This window comes from Rutidosis leptorrhynchoides, chromosome 3 (assembly GCF_046630445.1).
Source record: "Rutidosis leptorrhynchoides isolate AG116_Rl617_1_P2 chromosome 3, CSIRO_AGI_Rlap_v1, whole genome shotgun sequence".
Lineage (NCBI taxonomy): Eukaryota > Viridiplantae > Streptophyta > Magnoliopsida > Asterales > Asteraceae > Rutidosis > Rutidosis leptorrhynchoides.
This window is the reverse complement of record NC_092335.1, coordinates 631,460,001-631,473,009: the sequence shown is the minus strand read 5'-3', so window position 1 is coordinate 631,473,009 and position 13,009 is coordinate 631,460,001.

Genomic DNA, 13,009 nt, shown 5'->3' with positions numbered 1-13,009 from the left:
AGATATTCATCAGGAAAGTTGTCTTGTATGGCCGATTCATTTAGAACTTCTAATTCGGGATTTTCAAGACGAGAAAGATGATCAGCGGTGAGATTTTCTGCTCCTCTTTTATCTCGGATTTCAATATCAAACTCTTGTAAGAGTAAGATCCAACGGATTAATCTTGGTTTGGCATCTTGTTTCGAAAATAGGTATCTAAGAGCAGAATGGTCGGTATAGACCACCGCTTTTGCTAGAACGAGATATGAACGAAATTTGTCAAAAGTAAAGACAATAGCAAGGAGTTCTTTTTCAGTAGTTGTATAGTTCGTTTGTGCTCCTTGTAACGTCTTACTAGCATAATATATAGGTTGAAATCGTTTTTCAATCCTTTGTCCTAAAACGGCTCCCATTGCAAAATCACTTGCATCGCACATTAGTTCAAACGGTAGATTCCAATTTGGTGTTATCATGATCGGCGCATTAGTAAGTTTCTCTTTAAGAATATTAAAAGATTTGATACATTCATCTGAAAAGATGAATGGAGCATCCTTTTCTAGGAGTTTATTCATAGGAGTGGCAATTTTAGAAAAATCTTTTATGAAACGTCGGTAAAAACCGGCATGCCCTAGAAAACTCCTAACTCCTCTAACATTGGTGGGATGTGAAAGTTTAGCAATTACATCTACTTTAGCTCTATCCACTTCAATTCCTTCTTTTGAAATTTTATGTCCAAGAACGATGCCTTCTTTAACCATGAAATGGCATTTCTCCCAATTAAGTACTAGATTTGATTGTTCGCATCTAATCAGCATTCGTTCAAGATTAGCTAGACATGATTCAAATGTATCACCGAAGACTGAAAATTCATCCATGAAAACTTCCATGCATTCTTCTATCATGTCGTGAAAAATCGCCATCATACACCTTTGAAAGGTTGCAGGGGCGTTGCAAAGTCCAAAAGGCATGCGTTTGTAAGCAAAAGTACCATAAGGGCACGTGAACGTGGTTTTCTCTTGATCTTCGGGTGCTATTGGAATTTGAAAATATCCGGAAAATCCATCAAGAAAACAATAGTAACTATTTCCGGCTAGCCTTTCCAACATTTGATCAATGAAAGGTAAGGGAAAGTGATCTTTTCTGGTGGCGTCATTTAATTTTCTATAATCAATACATACACGCCATCCTGTTACAGTCCTTGTAGGAATAAGCTCATTTTTTTCATTTGTAATGACAATCATGCCACCCTTCTTAGGCACGCATTGAACTGGGCTTACCCATGGACTATCAGAAATTGGATAAATTAGACCTGCGTCTAGCAGTTTAATAATTTCTTTTTTAACTACATCTTGCATATTCGGATTTAGTCTTCGTTGGCGTTGCACATACGTTTTATGACCTTCTTCTATAAGGATTTTATGTGTGCAATACGAAGGACTTATTCCTTTAATATCATGAATCTTCCATGCAATGGCTGGTTTATGAGCTTTCAACACAGAAATGAGTTGAGATTTTTCATTTTTAGTAAGAGAAGACGATATTATTACAGGTAATTCAGATTCACCATGTAAATAAGCGTATTCCAAATGGTTTGGAAGTGGCTTTAACTCTAATGTTGGAGGTTCTTCTATCGATGATTTATATCGATATCTGTCTTCTTCTTTTAGCATTTGAATTTCTTCTGTTGTTGGTTCATATCCATTTGCTATTAGTGTAGCTAACATTTCAACTTCATCAATTGGTTCAGTTCCTTCTCCTAAAGAACATTCTCCTGTTCCTTGTAATTCTGGAAATTCTTCTAACAATTCTGCATGTGAATCTATAGTTTGAATATAATAACATGTATCATCTGCAGATTGCGGTTGTTGCATTGCTCTATCAACTGAAAAGGTAACACTCTCGTCCTCTATACTTAGGGTCAATTTCTTACCAAACACGTCTATCATTGCTTTAGCCGTGTTTAAAAATGGTCTTCCTAATATGAGAGGAACTTGAGAATCTTCTTCCATGTCCAGAACAACAAAATCTACTGGAAATACTAAAGTACCAACTTTAACTAGCATGTTCTCCATTATCCCTCTAGGATATTTTATTGATCGATCGGCTAGTTGTATGCTTATTCTTGTTGGTTTCAATTCTCCAAGGTTTAGTTTAGCGTATAGTGAACACGGCATTAAATTTATACTAGCACCTAAGTCTGCCAATGCTTCTATTGAACTAAGACTACCCAGAAAACATGGAATTGTGAAACTTCCTGGATCAGATAGTTTTTCTGGTATCTTATTCAACAGCACTGCTGAACAATTAGCATTCATAGTAACAGCCAAGAGTTCTTCCATTTTCTTTCTATTTGAGATTAGATCTTTCAAGAATTTAGCATATCTAGGAATTCCTGAAATCACATCAATGAAAGGAAGATTTACATTTATCTGTTTAAACATATCCAAGAATTTGGATTGCTCGGCTTCAAGTTTCTCTTTCTTCATTTTACTCGGGTAAGGAAGTGGTGGTTGGTATGGTTTAACATAAGGTTTATCCTTAACTGTGTTATCTTCATTAACCTTTTCAACTACCGGTTCTTTTTCCTTATCTTGATCAGGTTGTGGTTCTTGTGGAGTAGGAATAGCTTCATCAGAAGTTACAGGTATTTCAGGTGGTTTAAGTGTTGTACCACTTCTTATGGTAATGGCTTTAGCTGTTTCATTCCGGGGGTTTGCATTTGTATCACTAGGTAAACTTCCCGGTTTTCTTTCACCTATTAACCTTGCTAGGTTACTTACTTCTTGTTCCAAGTTTTGAATAGAAGCTTGTTGATTTCTAAATGCTTGAGCATTTTGTTCATTAGTTTGTTTTTGAGATGTGAAAAACTGCGTTTGAGTTTCAACTAGCTTCATCATCATATCTTCTAAATTCGGCTTTTTATCATCGGGTTGTGGTTTGTTTTGAAAATTAGGTCTTTGCTGGTTGTAAGTATTATTGGATACTTGTTGATTGCTAGGACCTTGTTAGTTGTTGTATGGAATATTTCGGTTATAATTCTGATTTTGATTGTAAATCGGTCTTGGCTGTTGATAATTATTCTGATAATTATTTCCAGGCCTTTGGTTTAGATATGAAACATTCTCTCTTTGTTCCATTGTTAGTTCAATACTGAGACAATCTTTTGTCAAATGTAGTCCTCCACACTGCTCACAACTAATTCGTATTGAGTGGATATCTTTAGTCATCTTTTCCATTCGTCTCTCGACAGCATCTATCTTTGCGGAAATGGAATCTAAGTCATGGCTAGAATCGGCTCTAGCTGCTTTAGATGATCTAACGATATCTTTTTCTTGGTGCCACTCATGTGAGTGGGAAGCAGTGTTATCAATAATTTTATAAGCATCAGTTTCGGTTTTCTTCATAATGGAATCACCAGCTGCTATATCGATGTCTTTTCTTGTAGTGATGTCGCATCCTTGGTAGAATATTTGTACTATTTGACAGGTGTCTAAACCATGTTGTGGACATCCTCTTAATAACTTTCCAAATTTTGTCCACGCCTCATAAAGAGTTTCATTTGGTTTCTGTGTAAACGTAACAATTTCTGCTTGAAGTCTTACGGCTTTAGATGCCGGAAAGAATTGTCTAAGAAAATTTTCAACTAAAACGTCCCATGTATCAATCGCCCCTTCAGGTAACGATTCCAAACAATCTTTGGCTTCTCCCTTTAAAGTCCAGGGAAATAACATGAGATATATTTGTTCATCTTCCACTTCTCGGATTTTAAATAGTGTGCAGATCCTATTAAAGGTACGAAGATGTTCATTTGGAACTTCCTTCGGCGCACCACTAAATTGGCATTGATTAGTCACCATGTGTAGAATTTGTCCTTTGATTTCATAATCTGGCGCATTAATGTCTGGATGAGTAATTGCGTGACCTTGGCCAGTGCGTTTAGCTCTCATTCGGTCTTCCATACTTAAAGGTTCCAGATTCTCCATAATTGAATTTGTTGAATCGGAATCACTAGAGGATTCTGATTTAATGGTTCGTTCCTCAACAATCTCTGTTTGAATGATTGGTGGTTGCGGAGGAAAGTTTAGTGGTTCAGGATCTATGAATCGTCCCTGAATATTCTCCGGATTCTCAATTGTGAGGTCGGGTTCAAAAAATGGATTATCAACGGCGACAATATTAGCTAGATGTCTTGATCTAGTTACAGGTGGTGAACGTACAAAAGGTGGTGAACGTCTTGCTCGGTGCATTCACTGAATATCCTATTAGTTTTTAAAAAGGAAAGAAAAATTATATAAGTTATTCAATTAATAGACTTTTCTGATTTTGCCCACGTTTCGAATAGCCAAAAGATGCAGCAGAGGGGCAGGATTCGTTTGGTCTCAATATAATTGAGGACTGTTTGGCTCCAATAACCCGGTCCACGTACAAATCCAACTATTACTACGAACCAGAAAATTTTGATGTCTATCAATTTAACCACTTAAAATAAATTTTCGTAATTTTAAGAAATTTAGATAAGAAGTAGAATAAAAATCTATGTCCTAAAAACTAGAATAGCGAGAAATAAGAAAGAAAAAGAGCGCGTCGAAAAAGGTCGAAAAAGAAAAAAAAATTGAAAAAGGCGTCGAAAAATGAAAGAAACAGAGAATGACTATAAAAGTTAAAAACACTCGACTAACCCAACCTTATTACTATCACTAACTTAAAATTATAATCGCAAATTGAGATTACTAATTGGAATGATAATTGATACATAGGTAAAAGGTGTCTAAAAATATTAAAGCTTACAAGTAAAACTATATCCTAAATGGCAATAACTTAAAAAAAAAAACACTAAAATTTAAAAAGGCGTCGCAAAATTCTAAAGCACCTAGATCTTAGTCTAAAGAAAAAGCACTTAAGGGATTTTACGACAAAGCTTAAAAATCTATAAATAAAAATAACTATGGCAAAAATTAAGTTTAAAACTAAAAACTAGCGAAAAACACAAATATTACGCTAAAACAATTAAAAAGGGACAAAATATAAAAATATACTAAAAGTTGTAAAAAGTACAATTTTTATAAAAATATTATTTTTATATTATTTATTTTATAAAATTATTAATTTTATAATTTAATTAAACTAAATAAAATTAAATAAAACAAAATAAACTAATTAAACTAAATATTATAATAAAAATACCCTAATTAGGGTTTAGAATTAATAATAATAATAATTATCCCGTAATTAATGCTGTTAGGGTTCCTGTGTACCCGTGTCAGGGCTGCTCCGCGACTTGCGGTGCCCGAGGCTGGAAAACTCCGCGAGTCGCGGGGTTTTAAATTTCAGATCAGGTTGCTTCGTTTGACAGGTTCAACGTAATTTTATTTATATATATATTTTTTTATTTTTCTGTTTTTAATTTAATTAAAATATTTATATAATTTAAATAAAACTTATATTTAAAAACTAGAATAGAAATAAAAATATGTTACAATTTTATAAATAAAAATCTTAAAACTAGATTTATATATAATTTTTTTTTCAATTTTTGATTTTATGTTTTAAATAAAAACAAAATATTTAAATAAAACTTATATTTTTATAAAATAAAAATAAAGAAACTTTATAAAACTTAAATATTTAACAAACTCTTAAAAATATTATATTTTAGTTTTTCTTTTTATGTTTTCGAATATTTAAAACGTATTTTTATAAAAGTAAACTAAAAATAAATTATTATTTTTTTTAATATTTAGCGTTGCGCTTTCGGCGTTTAAGTTCCCCGGCAGCGGCGCCAAAAATACTTGATGTCAAAGCTAAGGGGTATAAAATACTATTAAATTTTACAAGGAAATACTATTAAATACGATACAATTTTACACAAGATATTTATTTATTTATTGAATGGATATACTTAAACCTTGCTACAACACTTATAGGCAGTGTACCTAATCGTACAGTAGTGTAGTTTTTAGTAAGTCCGATTCGTTCCACAGGGAATCTTTTTCACAAAGCTTAACGCTATATTAGTTTAAATTTATAAAAATACAAATATATATATATAAGTAATATTATTATTATAAAGGGGGTTTTTTACCGTTTAATGACCGGTTTGTCGATTTTAAAACTTTAGTCGCAGTTAAAACCAAATGTAAAATATTAAATAAATAAAAGACTTAATTTAAAGCGTAAAGTAAATAACGATAATGAAATTGCGAATAATAAAAGTGCGATAAAATAAACTTGCGATAATTAAAAAGTACGATAATTAAAAGTGCAATTAAATACAATAACAATAAATAAAAATGCGATAATTAGAAGTGCAATTAAATATAAAATAAAGGAAATTAAATATGAAATAAAAGAATTATGCTTATTTAAACTTCCGTAATCATGATGTTTGACGTGTTGATTTTAGTTTTATGCCCATGGGTTAATTGTCCTTTGTCCTGGATTATTTAATATGTCCGTCTGGTTTTTGTCCATAACAGTCCATCAGTCATAAATATAAAGTGTGAGTGTCCTCGGCAAATTATCCTTATACCCGAAGTTTAAATATTCCAACTAATTGGGGACTTAAACTGTAACAAGATTTTAATACTTTGTTTAATAATTACACCAGGATGTCGACTGAGTGTAACCCAAGGTTTTAATACTTTGTTATCAATTATGCCAAGTGTCCTTGTACATAATTTCACCCCTGTTTTAATAATTCTAGTGGCTATTAATCCATTCCCGTGTCCGGTTAAATGAACGATTATTCGTACATATAAATACCTCGCCCATCGTGTCCGATCGAGTGTATATGGTTATTTATAGGGACGTCCAATTGTAAATCTTTATATTAACATTAACAAACTATCATTTAGTTAAACAAATATAAAGCCCATTAATAGCCCATAGTCTAATTTCCACAAGTGTCGTTCTTTTGTCCAAACCCCAACTATGGTACAAAGCCCAATTACCCAATTTTAATATTTTTAGCCCAACATCATGATTACTTCGGATTAAATAAGCATAATAATAACTTAGCTACGAGACATTAAATTAAAAGGGTTGAACATAACTTACAATGATTAAAAATAGCGTAGCGTTACACGGACAGAATTTCGACTTACACCCTTACAACATTCGCTAACATACCCTTATTATTAGAATTAAAATTAAAATTAAAATTAAAATATAAATATAAATATAAATATATACTACGTATATAGATAGAGAGATTGATATTATGGATATTAAAACTCGTCGAACTGCGTTGGCTTTTATAGGAATTTGAGTCCAGGTGAACTCCACGAGTCGCGTAATTTTTTGCCTTCAAACTTCGCAACTCGCGGAGTTTGAAATTACAGCTCACCCAGCTTTGGCTCTTTGTTTGCCGACGGATTTTTAATATAAATATAATATATAAATAATTTTAAGAATTATTTAAATATTATATTATATTTATGTGCATAGTTGACTCGTAATTTTTAGTCCGTTGCGTCGAGCGTTGAGAGTTTACTCATGTCCCGGTTCCGAATTTTCGAACGTCCTTGCGTACAATTTAATATCTTGTACTTTGCGTTTTGAATCTTGTACTCTTGTAATTTCGAGACGTTTCTTATCAATAATTGGAACCACTTTGATTGTATTTTGTACTTTTGAGCTTTTTGGACCTTTACGTCTTCAATTCATCGAATCTGTCTTTTGTCTTCACCTTTTATTATTTAAACGAATATCACTTTTAAATAGAACAATTGCAACTAAAAGCTTGTCTTTCTTGAGGAATAATGCTATGAAATATATGTTCGTTTTTAGCATTATCAGTACGGTTCCAGGAATACTCAATACGTAACGGGGAACCTTACGTATCTGTGGGTCGGCAGGGTACTGCACAAGCCGCTTACGGGCAGTAACCCTCCGACGCCGACCAAAAGCGTCAGTGAAAGCACGACCTCCATTCACCCCTGGAATAACGGTGCCATCAGGGCGGTACCGCTTCTTCGGCGGGGTGGAGGGTGCCTGAATAGGTACGTCAGCGGGATCCTCATCATCACTGGAGTCATCCGAAGAGGTGTCGTCTGATGGAGCATCAGTGGAAGACCCGTCGTCTGAATCATGTGGTGGCAACACGGGTGGCTCAACTGGCAGTCTGAAGGCGGCCAACATCTGTCTGTGCCTCCCTGGCGGAATCGGCACTAAACGTCCGTCGGGAGTGCGTCGGCAAGGCGTGCGCATGTGGTTACGAAACGGTCCTTCCCCGAACTCTGCGGGAATCTCAATCTCACCGATGTGGGGTTGTGACCCCGAGGGTCCGGGAGCAGACGGAGCTGGAATCTCCGTAGGGTCAGAAGTGGTCACAGGTGCCGGCGCACTACTACTCGCTCCGGAAGACGAAGCGCTGGGATCACTAGTGGGTAACGGGACCGGTGTATCAGCAACAGTAGCAGGTGGTGTGGTGGAGTCTGAGTCTGAACTGCCCAAAACGCTAGCAGGTGGTACATCCGACATCTGAACAAGGAAAAATAAATTTTCCATGTCAGTAAGTCATAAGCAAGCACGTATTAGGCCAACAGTTTAAATCATGTATAACAATAAGTAGCATGGCAATAATAACGAATCGTACAGAAGTAGCATGCAATCGAAAGCAAGTAATATAATGCAGTAGTGAAATCATGTAATAGCATATGGCATATAGCAGTAAAAGTAAGCAGCAGCATGCAGTAAGTTCAGCGTAAACAAGTAAACTAGCAAGTTATAGATTAGTCCTATTAGTGAATCCTACTAGGGTCGGTCTTAGACTCACTAATGCAACCTAATTCCCTACAACCAATGCTCTGATACCAAATGTGATGCCCCGTACAAAACCATCGTGTACGAATCATCAACAACAGGATCATTACAAGGTTAAGTACTATATGCATTTTCAAAAAGAGTTTGCATTCAATATTAAAGTGATGTCTAAACCAACATTAAATGTTTTACAATCCAAAAGCATGCTTCACTAAGTAGAAGCAAATAATAAGTGTATGTGACCACAATGGTTGTTACAAGTCATAGTTCAAAAGTACTAAAGTTTGAATGCAAGGTAATGTAGTTCATGCGATGACATCTCTAAGCAGCGGGTGTCTACAGCACGACTAGTACACAGCGGAAGCTAACCTCAAGCACCTGAGAAAAACATGCTTAAAAACGTCAAAATAAAGGTTGGTGAGCTATAGTTTAAGTATAACAGTATGTAAGGTAGGCCACGAGATTTCAGTGCTACAAAGAGCGTTTCAAAACAGTATGATAAAGTATATGTTAACCGTGGGCACTTGGTAACTAACTTAACGTTTATACCCCCTGAAAGTACACTTGGCAAGTGCGTATGTATACGAAGTATTAAACACTCGTTAAATGCTAGCGTGACTAGCCCGAGTGGGATGTCAAACCCTATGGATCCATATCTAAGATTCACGTTCACCGGTTCAAAGACCAATGACTAAACGTTACCGAGCTAAGGGGAAAGTTTATGCCGTTGTATAACCCACACATATAATAAGTTTAAGTACTCGTACCTAGTATGTAAAACGTAAAATGCGTATGTATTCTCAGTTCCCAAAATAGTTAAAGTAAAAAGGGATGCTATAACTCACAATGATAATGTAGTCGTAAAGTCGGTTCGGAAAAGGTGTGCAAGTAATCGGTCCGAAGGTCCTCAACCTAAGTCAAATAGTACTAAGTCAATAAATCGTCTTAATAGGTTTAAAAGTATATAAATAAGGTCTTAAGGGTCATCATCATTCATCATCAAACAAAAGGCGTAAAGTAAGTTTCCTTTATGGAAGTAGTTTAAAACAAAGGCTGACTTCGATCAGTCACCACGGCCTCTACCCTTACTGAATTAAGGTGAGACTAGTGGGAATGGCTCCGTATATGAGTCCTTTAAGTGTGGTAAAATTTACAGAAGCAAACTCGTCTTCGTTTGACCGTGGCGACGGTCTAAGTGCGAGTAGGTCAGAAATTTCTGCACAACGTTAAAGGACATAGTGACGATCGGAGGGCCATAAATCCTAAACCGTAACTCGGATTAAGATGAGTCCTATATGAAAAGTTATCTACTCGAAAAGTTCTATCTAAAAATCATGGTATCAGTAGCCCAGGTCTACTGGTCTGTTACAGAAACAGCAGGTCAGTAGGGTTTGGACAGAAACAGTAAGTTTAAGTGAGTTCCGGTGGTCTTGGGGCTTGATGTTCATCATGGTTCTCATCCTTGATGCATATAGCTTCAAGTGTACAACTCATTGATGTATTTGCATCATCTTGACCAATATTTGACCATCATAACCCTAGTGCAAGTCTAAGACATGAAGCACAACTCACTTAAGAGTTGCATGTAGTTTGATGAACCAAAGTTACATCAAAGTCTTAGGTTTGACACTTACATGAACTATAATAGAAATATTGAACTCTAAACTTGAAAATAAACTAACTAATCAAGATCTTAAAATGTAGAACATAGTTCTTAGTTAGATCTTGAAGATCCAAGACTCAAAAGTCTAGATCAAGCATAAGTATACAAAGTTATATTTAAAGAAAACTTATTTGTGTGTTCTTGAACTTTCAAGGTTAACTTTTAGTTCAAGATTAATGAGATCAAGACTAACTTGTAGTACTTGACCATTTAAACTAATTACATGAAAGTAAAGTGCAAGAAGAAGTAAACTAAGTAAACAAGTAAATTATTCATGGTTGTTCATACTTTAAAGATTCAAACCAAAGTTTGATCTTTAGAAAGTAAACTTTAAAGTTACTTCATGAACTTCAAGTATGAATTTAATCAACACATGAACTTGCAATCTTTTAAGAAAGTATATGTAGAATCATAACTAGTAAGTTATGTTCTTGAGTGTTCTTGATAAATACAAGAAATAAGAAGAATCAAACTAGAAAGTTTATTCTTGGAAACTAGCAAGTAAAGTAACAAGTAATAAAGTAACAACAACTAACAACTACAAACATTTAACAACAAAGAACAAAGATGATGATGATTTAAGGGTGTTAGGTTCGGTTTTAATCAAGAAAGAAGAAGAGAAAAAACTCAAGATACTTACAAGACTTAGAGAGAAAAGTGAGAGAGAAAGTTGAGAGAATTAAGTGTGTGTTTTGAAATGAATGAAGTGTGAGAGAACTAGTAGCCAAGTTATCAAAATTTGAAAGCCAAAATCACCTCCCCATGAGGCCTAGCCCACGGTCAGCTGTAGAAAAGAAGAGGAGGGATTTGTTTGGTGGTCTCTAGCATGCAAATAGGTTAAAAGTTGGTTAATAGAATGGGTAACATGGGGATTATAAGGTAACTAGATTCCAATTCTTTCAACTAACTAGTTAATGTTTCAAGTAATACTTACAAGTGGAAGAGTGGGCTAACTAAGTCCACTAATAATGTAGGGTGGGCTTATAAGCCCAAGTTCAAGAGTCCATTAACTTAAAACAAGCCCAAGTTCCAATAATAACAAGTTAAGTCCAACAAAGCCCAAGTAACTAACTAACAACTTTAGTTAATTAAAATGATTAATAAAACTTAATCATGAATGCAAATAATATCTAAAAATATTATTCGTGAAAGTTCCGGGTGTCACAAAGACGTTTCGGGCAATTAAAGTCAAGTTCGGGCAATCATGGCAACATGTAAATGTAATAACGTAAATTCGTTTTATCACACACATTAATAATAATAATTATTAATAAATAAACGTTGGAAAATCCAGGGTCGTTACACACAACCTCCACCACCGGCGGCCATTACAACCGCAACACCACCACCTCAAGAATCATCGAGCACCATCTTTTTATTCTAGTTCTACAACTGTTAGTATCACCTTTTAACGCCACCGGAAGACACCAAAGACCACCACCTTCATCACTACAAACTATCAGTTATTACCATCCTAAACCCATTAATCTTCTTGTACGATCATCATATACAAACCATCACCACTACCCCTCGACCTCCATCACCATCTTCGGTTTCTGTTTCTATTCGAGAGTACACCACCCTTAACCCACCATCTTGATGAACCCACGAACCAAGACAATCACCACTTCTGCGTTCTTTTTCTTTTTTGTTTGTAAATCACCATTCAATCCACCACTTCACAATATCTGCTTCTGCCTACTGTTTCCTATTCGCTCCATTTCTATCGAAGATCATAAAACGACTACCATCACTACCACCCAAGAACACCAATATAATCTATCATCGTACTATGTTTGTGGTTTGTTGTAGTTAACATAAACAACTACCACCATCACAACCCATAACATCACTACTATACCATCACCATCGACAAACTCCAACAACCACAACCCGACCGCCTTTTATCATCAACCTTACACCACACGAGCGCCATCTTCAACCGCCATGGATGCCACCCTTGTAGATAACCACCATTAACCACCTTGCTCAACACCAGCCGTCATACACTATAAAACTCATTTTTGTTCGCTATTGAAAAATCATCAGAGAAACCACCACCTGCCGTACTCCCACTTGAGCAACCAAAATACTACTCAGTCACCATCACTATCGCAGTTATTACTTGTATTTTTCTTTCTTTCTTCTTTCTTCTTTTCTGTCCAAAATAGTCGCGAACCCTCTTCTCTTCATTGCTGCTACTGTCGCAGCTACTACTACATCTATACTTATCTATTTCTGTTTTAGTGTTCGAAACCCAAACCCAAAACTTTCACCATCTCTCTACCTCACCTTTTTCTCTCATCCTCTCTCTATCTCTCGTTAATTTTCAGGTTTTCAACGAACCACCATTAACACCATTGTTTACTACTATTCTGTTATTTGTTTTCTATCTAATTCAAAAGCCTAGAACACAACTTGAACGCCATCTTATTTCTGTACAACTACTGCTGCTCACTGCAGCTTTTAGCCGAAGAAAAACCACCATGAATCACCATTTAAACCCCCGAAGCCAATGCTACTATAATTCGATGAATGAAACCCATCAATTGCTCTATATCTTTCTGTTCCCACTGAAAAAATAAACAAATGATGATGAGTAAT